The 17,367-nt window shown below is 46.7% G+C and overlaps 1 protein-coding gene across 1 annotated transcript in view; it reads left to right on the top strand.

Annotated features, from left to right (window-relative positions):
* Nucleotides 1-520: 520 nt before the first annotated feature.
* The window catches only part of LOC311245655 (uncharacterized protein), a 44,509-nt gene continuing 27,662 nt past the window's right edge, over nucleotides 521-17,367 (top strand). The window contains exon 1 of the mRNA XM_084335588.1: nucleotides 521-610. The gene's annotated coding sequence lies outside the window, so the exon portion shown is untranslated. The remainder of the gene's footprint in view (nucleotides 611-17,367) is intronic.

Below are 17,367 nucleotides of genomic sequence, written 5' to 3' on the forward strand. Positions count from 1 at the left end.
AACTGTGCGCTACGTTTTTCACATTCGCGCTACGCTCAAGGAGCAGAAGATTGAACAGTGTGCAATGCGACACAGACTTTGTAAAACAAAGAAGTATTGTGTTGGCTCCGTTAAGCATGTTTTTGGTAATTGCCATGTAAGGTTCCACGACAATTAGGGGCCGGTATGTTGGAGCCAAATGTATGATTTCGTTTACTTCGTAAATAATTGTATAGGTCTATAGTCTATATTTCATATATATCATACATAGCCTATAGAAGCACTTAAAATGCCATAATCTATATAATCACTGTTGGTGCCAAATGTATGGTTGTGAAATTATTATTATTATTGTTATTGGTATGAATGAAGTCATGACTTATATACATAATGGGTTTTGTGATCATGTATTGTTGTAATTATTATATTTTTGATAAGCTAATTAGGGAGATGCCAAATGAGATGCATGTGGCTAATTTGGGGAAACAGGCATCAGGTGTTTAAAATGGGCTGGCCGTTACACAGCCAGTGTTCTAAGAATGTCTGGTATGTGGCGACACGGTTTTTTGACCGCTGCAGAGCAGCCTATGTTTTGAGTTTTGATTCTACAATATGATTTCGCCTTCAAACGGTAAGATAAACATTTCCTATGGTTCATTGTGGGGATTATTGGAATCCGAAGATCTACATTGAAAATATGAAAGGAAAATAAATGTCATATACAAAATCCGATCTCCCGAGTGCTGCTATCTGAGCGCGTCAACCAAGCACATACCAGTAGAACCAGAAGATGCATTTACGTTGTATAAGGATTGCATCTTTATCGTGTGAAGAATAACGCCCACCTGGCCTGGCGAGCGTTAAGGCGTTTAGCCCCTTGGATGTAAGCCAAGTTCTTATGATCGGTCCAAACAATGAAAGGATGTGCCGCCCCCTCCAACCAATGTCTCCATTCCTCCAGTGCCAATTTGATAGCCAACAACTCCCGATTACCCACGTCGTAGTTGCGCTCGGCTGATGACAGACGGCAAGAAAAAAAAGCACACGGGTGCACTTTCCCATCCTTTAAGCACCTCTGAGAGAGCACCCCCCCCCCCCACAGCGATGTCAGAGGCATCCACCTCCACAATGAATGGAACCTCTGCATCGTGGCGGATCAATACAGGAGCGGATGTAAACCGACGCTTGAGATCGCAGAAGGCCGACTCTGCCCTAGGCGACCATTCAAAGCCAGGGAGAGAGGCCTTAGTGAGAGCTGTTAACGGATTGGCTAAAGCGCTAAAGTTGCGAATAAAGCGCCTGTAAAAATGTGCAAAGCCCAAAAACCGTTGTAACCCCTTGAACGACGAATGCCGTGGCCAGTCCAAGACTGCACTCACCTTGGCCGAATCCATGCGTAGATCACCCTTTGTCAACACAAAGCCCAGGAAGGAAACGGTATCAGTGTGAAACACACACTTCTCAGCTTTAACGAATAGTTGATGCTTGAGGAGACGGTCTAGCACCTCCCGAACATGCAGTTGGTGTTGCACCATATCGCGAGAAAAAATTAGGATATCATCTAGGTAAACAAACACCGACACCCCAATCAAGTCTTGCAGCACGTCGTTAACCAGGGCTTGGAAGACTGCCGAAGCATTAGCCAAACCAAAGGGCATGACCAAATACTCATAGTGACCATTGGGTGTATTAAATGCAGTCTTCCACTCGTCTCCTTCTCTAATCCTGACCAGATTGTATGCATTACGTAAGTCAAGTTTAGAAAAGACCTGTGCCCCCTGTAAGCACTCAAAGGCCGTGTCCATGAGAGGTAAAGGATATCGGTTCTTGATGGAAACGTCATTCAATCCCCTATAATCAATGCACAGGCGCTGATCCCCATCTTTTTTGTCAACAAAGAAGAAACCAGCGCCGGCCGGGGATGTGGAAGGACGTATGTGCCCCGCAAGCAATGCCTCCTCAATGTAGTTGTTCATGGCCAAGGTCTCGGGGCGTGAGAGAGAGAACATTCTCCCGCGAGGCGGGGAGGTACCGGGTAGAAGATTAATGGGACAGTCGTATGATCTATGAGGCGGTAGTGCTTTAGCACGCGTCTTGCTAAAAACGTCCGCCAGGTCCCAATAGATCTCAGGAACCCCTATCAAATCGGGATTAGAGGGTGGAACAGAATCTGCGACGCTCCCCACCACCCTGGAGAGAGAAGAAGGAGAAAAAAGAGAAGAGGGGAAGGGAGACAAGGGAGTGGACAAACTCTCGCAGACGACCGACTTCACGTCGACCTCCGTTGAGAGCTTTCCCGTGCTCCAATTAATATTCCGTACACATGAAGACAACCAGGGATGACCCAACACCATAACAGAATAGGGGGAGACAATAACAAATAATTGAACCCACTCCCACCCGCCACCCGGATGTGCATAGGAACAGTACGTTGTGTGACGCTCCCACTGCCCAGGGGCTGACCGTCCAGGGCGTAGACAGGAATGGGAACCCCCAACTCTTCTACCGGGATTCCCCATTCTCTCACCAACCCCAAGTGAATGAAATTGCCCGCCGCCCCTGAGTCAATGAGAGCCTTCGTTCCCCTAACGTTACCCCCACAGTTAACCGCCACCTCCAGAAATGTACGTGAGTCAGATGGTAGTGCTGGGGTGAGCCCACCTGCTGGCGCCCTCTCGAGGCCCGGCGGAGCACCTCCCCTTCCCGACTGGCGCCGAGTTGAGCCAGCCTGTTCCCGACAGCTGCCGAAAAGATGACCGGTGCGGCCACACCGGAAGCAGCGTCGCTCCTCGATGAAGCGCCGCCGCTCGTCGTCTGAGAGCGACAGCGCCCCAAGCTGCCTCTTTGAACTGCTGCGGTCAGGCAAGCGATACCGGAGTCTCAAGGCGAGCACAGAAAGACTCAAAAGAAGCTTCTATCCCCAGGCCATCAGGCTGCTCAACGAACAATGAACACTACACAACAACAACCATCAAACGCACATAGCACACACATCCACACGCACACACTCACTTTAAACAAACACACTGTAGCACCCACTCCACACACTTTATAGCATACACTCACTTTAAACAAACACACTGTAGCACCCACTCCCCACACTTTATATTTATTGATGAAGGCTTGCACTACAACTCGTACACCTTACTGTAAATTGTACCTAAATTGTACCTCATCCCATTTCTGCTTTGCACTATATAGTATTGTACATTAGTACACTGCATAGTATTGTATATTATATGGTAACTCAGTTACGTCTATTCTGCATCGAACATTGTACATATGTCTATACTGAACACTGTGACCTCATTTTCTACTTCTAATTTACATGCTATACTATGTTATTTGATACTATCTTGTCTAGCACAGTCTCTGGAGCGTAACACTAAGAAGCATTTTGTATGAAAGTATTCTGTACTTCTGTATGACAACTATTAAAGAAACTTGAAACTTGCATGGATTCATCACCCAGTGGCCCACTCGTGTAATGCGGAAAGATGTCAACAACGGGAGGAGAAAGGACACGTACCTGGGTAGTATCTTCACGCTCCCTCTCTCTCTCCCGATGTCGGTTGTCCATCCGTATGGCGGTGTTGATGAGCGTTTCCAGCTGCTCAGGGATCTCACGCACGGAGAACTCGTCTCGCATCCGTGCGGAGAGTCCCTTGAGAAATAGGACCACACAAGGAATTTCCGGCCAAGCCGCCTCCCGAGCCACGATCCGAAATTCGACCGTGCGGGAGCCCTGCCGGCAAGCGAGAAGCCGCCCACCGGCCTCGAAGACCGAGAGTACTCGGGAAGTGTCGAATACCCTTCTCAACTCCCTGGTGAAGTCGTCCACACAGTCGCAGAGAGGCGAACCGCTCTCTAATTGGGCCGTAGCCCAGGAGAGTGCTTGACCGGTGAGGTGGGTGATAATATATGCGACTTGTGCTCTGGAAGAGGGGAATGAGCATGGCTGTAGCTGGAACACGAGTGAGCACTGGGTGATGAACTCCCTGCATCCCTCCGGTGCTCCCACGTAGCCGCCTGTTGCAGGTAGCCGTGGCTCCTGGTTCCGATCCTGGTGCCCAAGAGCTCCCCGACTCTCCTCGGTGTTGAACGTGGTGTTGAACGCCGCCTCTCCTGCCGCCGTCTCACCCACCGTCGTCCTTACCCCCGCCACCTCGACTTGTGCCTGCCGGGCTGTGCTGAGCGCCGACTGCGCTGTCTCCTGCGACGCGCTGACGATCCCTCCCAGCCGAACCAACTCGGCGCTGACCAGATGTTGGTGTTCCTCCATGCGCTCCTGTGCACTCTTCTGTGCCCGGAGCATCTCCATGATTGCCTCCATGGAACTCTGATGGTCAGGTCTTCTGTCAGGATGGAGGTAGGTGAGTTCCAATTGTTGTAGGCAATCACAGAGACGGAGAAGGTATACTCTTGAACAGGTTCGACTTTAATAGTAAAGAACACAAAGAGTAATACTAGGATACTATGCCAAGGCAAGGGAACGAGAGAATTAGATAATGTTTCAAGTTCAAGTTTCAAGTTTCTTTAATAGTTGTCATACAGAAGTACAGAATACTTTTATACAAAATGCGTCTTACTGTTGCGCTCCAGAGACTGTGCAAGACAAGATAAGTATGAAATAAAATAACATAGTAAAATTAGAAGTAAAAAAATGAGGTCACAGTGTTCAGTTTAGACATATGTACAATGTTCGATGCAGAATAGACGTAGTTACCATACAATATACAATACTGTGCAGTGTACTAATATACAATACTATATAGTGCAAGGCAGAAATGGAGAAATGGGACGAGGTGCAATTTAGGTACAATTCACAGTAGGTGTACGAGTTGTAGTGCAAATCCTTTATCAATAAATATAAAGTGTAAGTGTGTTTGTGTGATCTAAAGTGTGGAGAGTGGGTGCTGCAGTGTGTTGTTTGTTTGAGTGAGTGTGTGCGTGTGGGTGTGTGTGCTGTGTGCATTTGATGGTGGTTGCATAGTGATTATTGTTCGTTTAGCAGCCTGATGGCCTGGGGATAGAAGCTTCTTCTGAGTCTTTCTGTGCTCGCCTTAAGACTCCGGTATCGCTTGCCTGACCGCAGCAGTTCAAAGAGGCAGTTGTTCGGGTGGCTCGAGTCCTTAATAATTCTCTTAGCCTTCCCCTTGCACCGCTTGTTGTAAATGTTCTGGAGGGTGGGAAGCCCCCCTCCAATTGTGCGTTCGGCTGAACGTGTCACTCTTTGTAGTCTGCTACGGTCTTGTGCAGTGCTATTCCCAAACCAGGAGGTGATGTTGCCGGTCAGGATGCTCTCTATTGTACATGAGTAGAAGTTCCTAAGGATCTTCTGACTGACTTGGAACTTCCTTAGGCGCCTGAGGAAGTAGAGGCGTTGTCGTGCCTTCTTCACAACACTGTCAATGTGTGTGGTCCATGTCAAGTCCTCGGATATGTGGGCTTCGAGGTACTTGAAACTGTTCACTCTCTCAACCGGTGCCCCGTCGATGCTGAGGGGGCTGTAGTCCTTGACCCCCGACCCCGAATGGAGCTTAGTGGTGGTCCAGAACTGGAACCGCCCGCGTTATCTCCGAACGCCTATAGTGAAGACCTGACAAATGACAAGCAGAGGAAAGGAATGTTATATAGCCACCAAATACCAACATTCCACACACACCCCCGTGACAGCCAATCAGAAGCCAACCCCTAATTGACAGCACTAAATGACAGGGAAACCAAGTGACAGTAATCAAGTGACAGATGACAGAGAAAGTGGGAGGTTCCCGACCGTAGTCAAGAACCAGACTCGTAACACAGTACGGCTCAATACACACAATTGTTTTTTTTTATTTTATTTTTTTTATCTTTCTTCCCCTCCTTTTTCCCGATTTTTCTCCCATCCCACCCTTCCTGGTTGTTGCGTACTTTCCCCTACTGTTGGTCCGGGAGACCGGAGACTGTCACATGCTTTCCTCCGACGCATGTGCAGCCTGGGGCAGGCCAACCTGGCCGCGCAGGTTCTCACCGGGGAGAGTGTAGCGTGTGGGAGGCCACACTATCTCTCCTCAGTTCCAACCCTCGCTGAGCAGGCGCCCCGACCGAACTGTAGGGGTCGCTGTCCACAACGCCCAGGACCCACCCTTCAGCTTTCCCACCCCCTGATACAGCCAATTGTATCAGTGTGAGAGGCCAGCCAAGCTGATAGCAACGCCGGGAGCTGGATTCGAACAGGCGAATCCTAGTGTCTCCCGGTGTTGGTGACGAACGTAATCTCCGTGCGCCACCTGCCCCCCCCATACACACAATTGTTAAGGGGATGCAGACCAGAGAAAGACGTTTGTCTTGTTTACATCAGGGTCCCCCAATTTCAATTCATAGTGAGATTAATTAACGTAGGTAAACGTTATAGTGTAGCAATAAATCTTCAACAGCTTCATCAGTAAGAAGAAAAACAGAGGCAGAGAGAGCTGCGCTTATTTCACGTTCTGCTGCCTTATCAGAGAAACACTCACTTGAAAAACAGGAAGCTGACCTGGAAGCAATGAAAGCCAATATCGGAGCTAAAAAAGAAAGGCTTGAGCTTCAAACTGATATTGATGCTGCAACAGCCAAAATTAAAACATTGGAAGCTTTTGAGGATGATGGGATGGCTCTGATCCTGACCCTCGTGTGGGGGAGGAGCAGTATGACACTGGTCAGCCAGATGAAAAGGATGATTTCCTGGATGAAGAGAACCAACATGTGGAGAAGAAAAATAAAAAGAGTTTCATAGACTTCAATTCAATGAACTCAAGTCATGCAGCCCCTAGTGGTCATGTCCAAGTATTACAACCAGGGCCCACAACAAGGACGGAAGCATCAGCACAGCAGCATCACTCCATCCAAGTCAGACAAAGCTCTCGGACGGAAAGCAATGCCTTGAATGAATGAATGAAAGAATGAATGAATGAAAACTTTATTTAACAGATTGCAGAATGGGTACAATACAGTACGGCTCAATACACACAATTGTTAAGGGGATGCAGACCAGAGAAAGACGTTTGTCTTGTTTACATCAGGGTCCCCCATTTTCATTTCATATTGACATTTAAGACATACTCAACAGTCAACATACATAACAATAACAGACATTTATGGCATAGGGTCGGGACATATAGGTATTTAGTACTGATACATTTGTGACATATACGGTATTCAAATATACAGTACTGTTACTCATAGATCATAGATAGAGAGAAATATACATATACGGCGGGGAGAGAATATATACATGCGGTGGGGAGGAGACTGTCTATTACTTTATCCAAGTAATGCAACGACAAAATGAAATCACTGAAATGCTAATGAAGGAGCAACACTTAACATTACTCCCATCCAGAGAAATACCCATATTTAAAGGAGATCCATTACAGTACCTTTCATTCATCAGAATGTTCGAACATACAATAGAAGTTAAAACTGACAATTACAAAGACAGGCTGTTCTGTATCGTAATGGGCTCCGCTCGGCATCACTACTGCACTGTACCTCGCTCGTGCACGCGCACTGAATAAAAATTCCACAAATGTACCTTTACATCCCAGCATTCGTCTGGCCACACCCCTATCAGCTTACCTACATAAGCAGGGGTGGGGCCACATACTCGCCTCCTTCTTCGCTTTCACCACAAGGAAGTGCCTTCGGTAGATCCCCACTTGACGAGGCTGTTAGTAGGAGAAAGTTGGAAAACAAGAGATACGTTGACATCATATCTTTATTTTCTCTCTCACTATTTCGAGAAAATACGGCGATATTGTCTTCGTACTGGAGTGTCTGGAAGATGATGATCATTCTACACCTCCACCGGTTTTTTCGTATTGGGAGTTCACGCCGCTTACATGCCTCCCAACTGCAGTCCTCCTTGCTGCGGCTGGATGGGGTAAAACCCTCCAGCGACACAGCTGGACTGTAGGACGCACGACTGTTGTGAGAAACGGTGGGTTCCAGGTTTGGTGAGTAATGTTTGCTTGCGAGCACCACTTGTCTGTTAGTGCTATGGGGGCTAGCTGACAATGTTTACGAAAACCGGCCCCAGATTAGGGTCCTTTGTTCAGCCTTTTTAGGCGACGGCGGAGGATCTTGGTTTGAAGCCCATTATAGCAACTAGTGGGCCACGACCAGTAAACTGGTGATCCCAGGATCTCTGGACGCGTGGGTACTTCTCTGTCACCGTATAGGCCCCATCTTTCATATGCAAATGAGAGTATACCCTAAACGAGGAAATGTGGACATGGATGTTCGTTATCGGAAGATCCATGTTCAAGTCGGCTACAGCCCAGATGGGACTTGTGCTGGCTCCGCCGGATGTATGGTAAAATCACTGTTGTAAAACTGTGTTAACATCTCGTTTCTCTTCTCTCTTAAAAGGTGAGGAGGGTTTCAGAACGGCGGCCTGTCTGAGTGTGGCTTGTTATATCGTTGTGTACAAGTTCAGGTGATAGCTGCTTAGCTTGCGTGCTAGTTGTGGCCTACCTGTTAGCCAGTCAGCTGTTGTGTCACTAGGCTAGGAAACGTTAGCTTGCTGCTATCGGCCGAGAGCGGCCTTTAGCTTAATGCTACACTGTTGAATGTTCTGAGACTATAACATGCTTTAAACACTCTGACTACGACATCATCTTTGACAGAGGATGTTAGTCGAACCTACCCTGAGCCCGGCCGGCGAGGACTGCGTCAACAAGGAGAACCGTAGCGGCAGGATGGAGCATTGGAGCGGCGACGCTGCCCATGTCGACAACACAGGAATGCTGTGTTTACTATCGGTGTCTTGTTAGAGACGGCAGTTCGCTTGATCTGCGCTCACGGTAGGAAAGGTCCTGACCAGACCTTGAACACTTCTTCTTTCTTTCCCTTCTAAATGTTTTGTAAATAACGATGTTTTCCAAAACGAGTGTTGCTGCACTACATTTAGGATACGACGCGAGTTATGTGTGAATTGTCTTGTCACTGGTCTCCATGCAAATCGGGTTGTTTGTTACAGATGTGAAAATGATCTGGTTTGTTGTGTTGAGAAACATCATGTGTGTTCATGTACCGTGTACTCACAACTAAGGGGGTTAAACTAACCTATAAAGCTATGCTTAGTGACATATGAGTGAAGAATGAATTATTTTCTCAGCCTGTAATGACAATGAACAGTGTGTTCACATATTAACAGGTTTACCTGTTTCAACTGGCCGTATTAAGGGTAAAGTAGGAGGGGTGTTTTTCCCCCCGGTTCCCTGGGGACTTCCTCACCCTCCTCTCAGACATGTTGTTACAATATATTGTGTCACTGTGTGGTGGGATACGATGTAACCCTTAGCTTGATTGCTGGGGTTGTGCTATAACTGCTTGAGGAACTGTATTTTCCTAAAAGAAAAGATTGTTTGGTCACTTTTCGTGTGTGCTTAGCAAGGCCTGTGGCCGATACTAATCGAGAATTATGTATTCTCTCATTATGAAAAACGGCCTTCCTCTGTAGAGTGTTTTTGCCATTTTTTGTAGGTGATAATGGGTTGTGTGTGTCGTGTGACCTACAACTGGGTTGGGTTGGCCACAGAAGCACATGTGTAAGTCTGGTACCGGGGCTCTTAAGGGGGCCCTCTCTATTCTGTGTTTTTTCCTTGGCACATGCGCTGTGTGAAGCTGTTAGACGCTTCATGTAGCTGACTATGACTGTGTCATACTCTCTTTTTGTCATTACATCGTATCATGGGTGTGGGGTCGTAAAGGGGTGAACTGGTAATCCTTTTCTCCCCTTCTTTGATGGGCAGGGGTTAAAACCTCCTGTCCTTCAAGGTTCCTGTCACGTTGCTGTTCGGCACGTTACAGGGTAAGAGGGGGGAGGGGGGGGGGGGAGTTTCCTGGTTTCCTTGATGTGGTTGTGTCCCGACGCACGCATAGTGCTAGCTCGGGGTGTTCTGTTGAAGATCAGGCGAATGACTGGCACGCCTTGGTTGCTTGAGGTTAAAACAGCGTTTTTATAAAGCAACTGGGATGGAGGTTTTTCCTCTTCCGACGACCTGTGTTGGTTGTCGACGGATTCTCGTTCATATCTGGGGGATGATGATGGAATGGATCTGAACATATGTAGAGGGGTCTCACGCCCTGGGGGTGGGCCACCGGGCGCGGTTCGCACCAAACGTCTGGGTGGCGCCTTCTTTTCATGTTTAAGATCAACACGCATATCTGCCCCTTCTCCTGGAGTAGGCATGTCGGCGTGGTTAGGGCACGGTACTGGTTCTGGTCACGCTGGTCCGGATCAGTTAAACCCGTTGTCCGCCGGGGATGCAGATCTGCTGTTCTGGTACCCTGAGGGACTTGGGCTTTTTTCAGGGGGAAAAATGCCAGGTCGGTCCGGGTGTCACAGGGTTAGGCGCTATGGAGACCCTGGTTGGGTACATTTTGTACTCTGCACTGTCGTAATGGCTTACGGCCATGCCAACCTGTACACGCCCGATCTCGCCAGATCTCGGCCGCTACGCAGGTTGGTCCTGGTTAGTACTTGGTTGGGAGACCGCCTGGGAATACCAAGTACGGTGTGCTTGGGGCTGGTTCTCCATTCTTTTCGCTCTTCTCTCACGCATGGCGAAGAGGGGCCTGTTGGGGTGGTCTTTGACCTCCTCTGGTGACCCTGTGCTTCCCGTATCGCCGGGCCCGGTCCGAAGTAATGTTTCGTCGACCCGTAGGCCTGGGATAACCCTTTTTTGAAAACTGAAACACTTGTACTGCGGTATAGCCAGTGTGTACCCGCAGGTGTGTTTTGGATTTTTTTTTTTTTTTTTTAAACTTACATTTTTTATTAACAGTTATTTAGACAGACAGCACTTACAAAGAATAAATAATAAAAAATGAAGGGACTAGCATCACAATAAAAACAAAAAGAAAAAACAGTGCACATAAATATTTACATGGGTATCACATGGTTAGTTGTCTGGTTCCCCTACTGTTGTTTTCTAGGTATTTGATACAAAGGCTGATTGTGTATCTCCCTTAAACAGGCATAAACAGGTAATTCCTACTCAAAGACGATAAATGCTGACTAAGGTTTGTATGTGTGATCTGGGTCCAGAGACCCTCCTTGAGCTTCTTTCTTCCCTTCTCCTTCGTCCTTTCTTTTTTTTTCTCTTGTTTATTAACTTTCACTTTGCCTTTTGGTTCACCCATACACAAACCACATCATCCATGAATATTTAATATCACACCGTTAAACAGACATAAATAATAAGGTATAAAAGCATTCAGCAATTGTAATATCCCAAAAACAAAATAGAAAATATTAACTAAAGTACAGGTGTGTGACATGGGTTCATAGACCCTGCTTGAACATCTTTCCTCCTTTACCCTTCGCTCTCTTGTGTTGCATTTGGTTCTTCCTCTGTGATGTCGTTCTCGTTCCTTTTATAATCCTCCCACTTTCCCCATCTTTCCCCAAATTTCTCTTCCTGTAACCTCAGCATGTGTGTTATCCTTTCCATATCCTGTATTTCTTCCACTATTCCTACCCATTTTGCTATTGTCGGTGGGTCTTCCTTGTACCACAGTCTCGTTATTGCTTTTCTGGCCGCTATCAACATTATCTTTATTAAATATTTGTCCCCCCCTTGTATTCCCTCGTGTGTCAGGTCTCCTAAGTAAAGCACCAGTCCTGTTTGTGGTAGCCCGTATCCTAATATTCTGATCATTGCTTCCCCTATCTCCTCCCAATACCCCTTCAGCTTCTGACATCCCCAGAATATGTGCGTGTGATTTGCCCCCTCCTTCCCACACATCCTCCAGCATGCTTTTTGTGTTGGTGCATATTTTCCCTTCAGCTCTGGGGTTATAAAGAATCTGATTATGTTTTTCCATCCAAATTCTTTCCATATTCTCGATCCTGTTGTTGAATGTTGTACCTCACATATGTTCCCCCATTCCTTCCCTGTTATTCCTATCTCTAGTTCTCTCTCCCATTTCTCCCTTATATAATCGGTCGTGTGTCCCTTGCTGGTCATTATAGCCCGGTATATTGCTGATATTACTCTTCCTTGCCCCCCTTCGTATGCCCATACTATCATCTTTATTATTCCATTCTGTTCCTCGTCTTTGGCCCCCCTTATTTCTTTGTTGTAGTAGTCTCTAACCTGTAGATATCTGAAGTGGTCCCTGTTTTCTAGTCCAAATTTCTCCTTAAATTTTTGTAGTGTCTGCATTTCTCCCTTCTCTATCATTTTGCATATCGCTGTTGCCCCCCCCCCCCCCTCTCCCACCTTCTGAATCCATGGTCTAACCTCCCTGGTTTGAATCTCTTGTCATGTGCTACCCATCTCAGGACCCCTGACTGCTTCTCCAATTTGTGTGTTTTTACTACTCTGTTCCATATGGTCAAGGTGCATTTGGTGATTGGATCTAATAGTCCCTCTTTTTCTTTAAATAGTTCCCTATCCCCCACCAGAGCTTGTACCTTGTATCCCTCCCCTTCTTTTTCAATGTCTTTCCATCTTGCCTCATATCTGTCGTTACACCAGCACGTCACTGCTCTCAGTTGTGCTGCATAGTAATAATCTTGTAGGCTGGGTACTGCCATCCCTCCCTCTTCCTTTGGTAGTTGTAGTGTTTTATATCTGACCCGTGGTCTTCTCCCCGCCCATATGAACCTCGATATCAGTCTGTCCCACTCCCTGAATTGATTCTGTGGTATTTGTATCGGTAGTGACTGGAATAGGTACAGTAACCTTGATAGTATGTTCATTTTAATGACCTCTATTCTTGAATTGAAGTCCAAGGGCATTACTGTCCATCTCTCTAGGTCTCTCTTGATGTTCTGATTTATCTGTGTATAATTCGCCTCAAACAGTTTCTCCACCCCTCTCGTGATGTTCACCCCTAAGTATTTAATCTTGTCCATGTCCCATCTTATCCCGTACTGTTCTCTAATTTCCGTCGTTGGGGTATAGTTCCATGCTAAGGTCTGTGTCTTTGTCACGTTTAGTTTGTATCCTGAGTAGTGGCCATATTCCTTCAGTAGATCCATCAGTGCCGGGAAGCTCTTTTCTGGTTGCCTCATGTATACTATCACGTCGTCTGCAAATAGGCCTAGTTTATATTCCGTTCCCTTTATCCTTACTCCCTTGATGTCCTCGGTCTGTCTGATCAGTTGTGCCAGTGGTTCTATGAAAACGGCGAAGAGCGTCGGTGAGAGACAACATCCCTGTCTGGTAGCCCTCTCTAATCTGATTCTATCCGTCAAGCTGCCATTCACCTTAACCCTCGCTGTCGGCTCTTGATATAGCGCCTTGATCATCTTCATCGCCCTCCCGTTCAGTCCGAACCTCATCAATGTTTTATATAAAAATGTCCAGCTCACACTGTCGAACGCTTTTTCTGCATCTAGGCTAATCAGTACCGTGCTACCCCCTTGTTTTTGTATCTCCTCTACTATGTGTAATGTCTTTCTCACGTTGTCCTGTGTCTGTCTCCCTTTAATAAATCCAGTTTGATCTTCATCTATAATGTCTGGCATAAACGTCTCAAATCTTTTTGATATTATCGATGTATACATCTTGTAATCTACGTTGAGTATGGACACAGGTCTGAAACTACTACATAATTCCCTATCCTTCCCTTCCTTCGGTATCGTGGTGATTATGGCTTCCTTCCACGAGGGGGGCATTTTCCCCTCTTCCATCGTGTGTCTGAACGCCGCCCCTAACATGGGTGCTAATTCAGTTCTAAATGTCTTGTAGAATTCCGATGGGAATCCGTCGCTCCCCGGAGACTTGTTGTTTTTAGCTCTACTAATTGCATCTTCCAGTTCTTGTTCCGTAATTATTTTATTTAATTCTTCATTCTGTTCTTTCCCTATCGATGGTAACTCTAGCTTCTCCAGATATGTTTCTATTTCCTCTTCTCCCGCTGCTTTTGGCTGTGTGTATAATTTCTCATAGTATTCTCTAAATGTCCTCTCTATTTCAGCTGGGTCCCTCAATATTTCATTAGTCTTTGTATCCCTTATTGTGTGTATCGTGTTCAACTTCTGTTGCGTTCTAATTCTCCTAGCCAACAGTCTGGTCGCTTTTGGTCCCCCTTCATAGTAAGTTTGTTTCATGAACCTCGCTTTCTTTTCTATTTCCGTCAATAATTCCCTATTTATCCTGGCCTTTACTTCTTTGATTTCTCCGAGCGTTTCCTGTTCTTTTGATATCTGGTGTCTCCCCTCTAGCTTCTTCAGCTTCCCTATCAGATTGTGATATGTCTCCGTTCTGGCCTTCTTCAGCATTGCTGTTTTTTCCACCAATTTCCCCCTTATCACTACCTTCAGTGTGTCCCATAGAATGTTCGGGTCTACCGCCCCGTTGTCATTTTCTTCCTTATATCTCCTCCTTGATCTGACTCACCACCCCTTTGTTATTTAATATTCCTACATTTAGTCTCCAAATCGTGTTCCTCCGTCTCCCTTCTAGATCTACTGTCAGATATATGGCACTGTGATCCGATATGTCCGCCACTCCTATACTGCTCTCCCGTGCCCTGTAACTGTCCCCCGTCGTCATCAAAAAGTAGTCTATTCTCGCATATGTCACGTGTGGGTGTGAGTAATGTGTGTATTCCCTGTCCATGGCGTGCATCTCCCTCCAAACGTCTGTAATTCCCATTTCCGTCATCTGAATATTCATATATCTACTGATGGGCGCCCGTCCTTTTCTAGTACTCGTGGTGTCTAGGTCGTGATTCAGTACTACGTTAAAATCTCCCGTACATATCAATATCCCTTCTAGTTCCATCACTATCATGTCAAAAATGGTCTCATATAAATCCCTCTCACTCTCTGGGGGTGCATAAACATTTACTAACGTAACCATTTGGCCCTCCATTTTCCCCTTCACCAGAACAAACCTTCCCTCCTTGTCTCTTACTTCCTTGATCAATTCAAATTTGACTGTGTTTTTGATTAACGTGATTACTCCTCTCCTCGGGTTTTGTTCAAAGGAACTATAGTATGCATTTTCATATCCAAATCTCTTCAGTTTCTCATGACCCTGTGCTACCAAATGTGTCTCCTGCAGAAAAATCACTTCCATCTCACTTTTTTTACATTTCAACATCACTTTGCCCCTTTTTATCGCATTATTCATTCCATTACCGTTTAACGACATCATTTTTATACCTTTAACCCTTGTCATCTTTCTTCTTCTTTCGTCTGTCAGTCCCCCCCATGTCACACTCATTCCCCCCTCCGGTTGGAGCCTCCGCTCTCTTCACCGAATACATATAATGATTAACATAAATAAAAAACATAAACTTTACATAAAGTGCTCCCAAGGCGTTCGGGGGGTCCCTGTGTCCCCCCCTGTCCCCTGCTGGTGGGTGAGGGGTAATTGCCCTCCTAGCGAGGGGCCCCCTCCTGACGGCTTGGGGGTTTGAAACCCTTGCCCCCAATCGCTCGTCATATTTGTCCAGCTTTCTTACTGTTTTTTTTTTTTGCTTTCGAGCTCCTGGTCAAAAGCGCTCTGTCCTTCCTTTTGATCAAAGACCCTCTTTTCTTGGTCCCTCTCAATGTGACTCATATGTTTCATTGTCCCTCCTTCCTCCCATATCCGTGTGCGGTGTCTCCCGTGTACCCCTTATTATTTTCTTTTCCTCTCCTCTATTTTCTATGTGATGTCCATTTATCCCCTTAATCCCTCCCAACTGTGTTACTCACAGCGTGTGTCTATGTATCTGTTTCAGTATGTTCTGTGTCTCGCCTATCAAACCTAGTTATATTTCCATTTATTTCCTCCATCAGCTTGTGTATTATGTGTCCATGTATACGTTACGTTCATTTCTATATCCTGCCTCTACCTGGGAATGTGTGCTTATGCATATGTTATTTCAGTTTCTATACTTTGTCTCTATTTGAATAGTTTTTTCAATCTCTTGTGCGTGTACTCATCCGTTCGCCTCCTCCCGCCTCCTCTCCGTCTGGCCTCCTCATCCGTCTCCGTCCTCGCTCCGTCACGTTTCACCTCCGCCTTCTCCTCTCTCCTCCCTCCGGTTTCGGTCTCCCACTCTGATCCACCTGCGGGCTCCCTCCAATCTCTGCTGCAGGCTCCGCGTCTGTTCCTCCCGCCTCCTTCCTTCTCCGTCCTCCGTCATCCGCATCCCTCGCCGTCTCATCTCTCGCTCCGCTTCTCGTGCCGTCGCGTACATCGCCGCCCCTTCCTCCCAGTGAATCCTTAGCGAGGTCATGGGTGACTGGAATCTCATTCCGTTTTCTTTCAGGGTTTTCTTCAGTCCCGCGTAGGACCTGCGTGTTATTGCTACCGCTGTCGAGTAGTCGTGATCAAATGATAGTCTTTTCCCTTCGATTTCAATCTTCTTGGTCCACGCGGTTCTGAGTACCAATTCCTTAACCTCGAATCTCAGAAAGTTAATAATCACCGCCCTCGGAGGTCTGTCCGGTTGTGGTCTCGGAGCCAACGCCCTGTGGGCCCTCTGTATCTCCATTTTTTCCAGTCCCGTTTCCTTCAGTTGTTCTTTGATAAGCTTTTCCACAGGGTCATCGATTCCCCTTCGACTCCTTCTTTCAGTCCCCATATTCTGATGTTATTTCTCCGTGACCTCCCCTCCATGTCCGACATCTTTGTCTCCATCTGTTCTTGTTTCTGAATCACACATGTTAATACCTCGTGTATCTCCGTGTTCCATTCCTCCGCGTGTGCCGTACTAGTCTGTAACTCGGTCACGTTTCTGTCCTGTTCCGCCATCTTCTCCTCCACCCTTTTGATTTCTGTATTCATTTCACCTCTGAAGTCCTCCTGTTCCTTCCTCAATTCCTCCCGTAGCTTCCCAATATCATTCCTTATCGTGTCCGTGTTCAGTTTTATCGCCGCTGTTATGTTCTCCAGTATCCCGGCCTGCATGATCACGGCCCATCCTGGCATTCCCGTGTCTGCCTCAGCGGTACCTCCCCCTTCTTTCGCCTGGCTTTTCTCGGCTTCGCTTCAGGGATTCTGTTTCTTCAGATTCTCTCCTTCTCGTATGTTCTCCATTTCTATTTCCTTCACAATCGTTGTCTCTTCCTTACTTCTCGTGAGCATTTTCCTTTTTAATTACTTTTCGGGTCTTTTTTTATCCGTTTTTTCACTCATTTGACCAGGAGCTCTATCGCACGTGTGTTACCCGTCTGCTCTCATACCGGAAGTCCTTGGAGTTTTTTCTTGAGGGGTTATAGGAACAACCACCGCATTGGGTAACGACAAGGTGGTTGATTCCCTGGTGTGTTGGAGCAGTGTCAACTCCCGGGTTACCCGGTTGAGGGTGCCCCTGCACGTTCATGACGTCTGCCAATCATGTCAGCCTTCTCTGCCTCAACCCCTCTGGGTGGGTTTTTTTTTTTTTAAATGGAGGCTTGGTCATGCA

The sequence above is a fragment of the Notolepis coatsorum genome, assembly GCF_963971535.1.
Source record: "Notolepis coatsorum genome assembly, chromosome: 18".
In the NCBI taxonomy this organism is placed as follows: Eukaryota; Metazoa; Chordata; class Actinopteri; order Aulopiformes; family Paralepididae; genus Notolepis; species Notolepis coatsorum.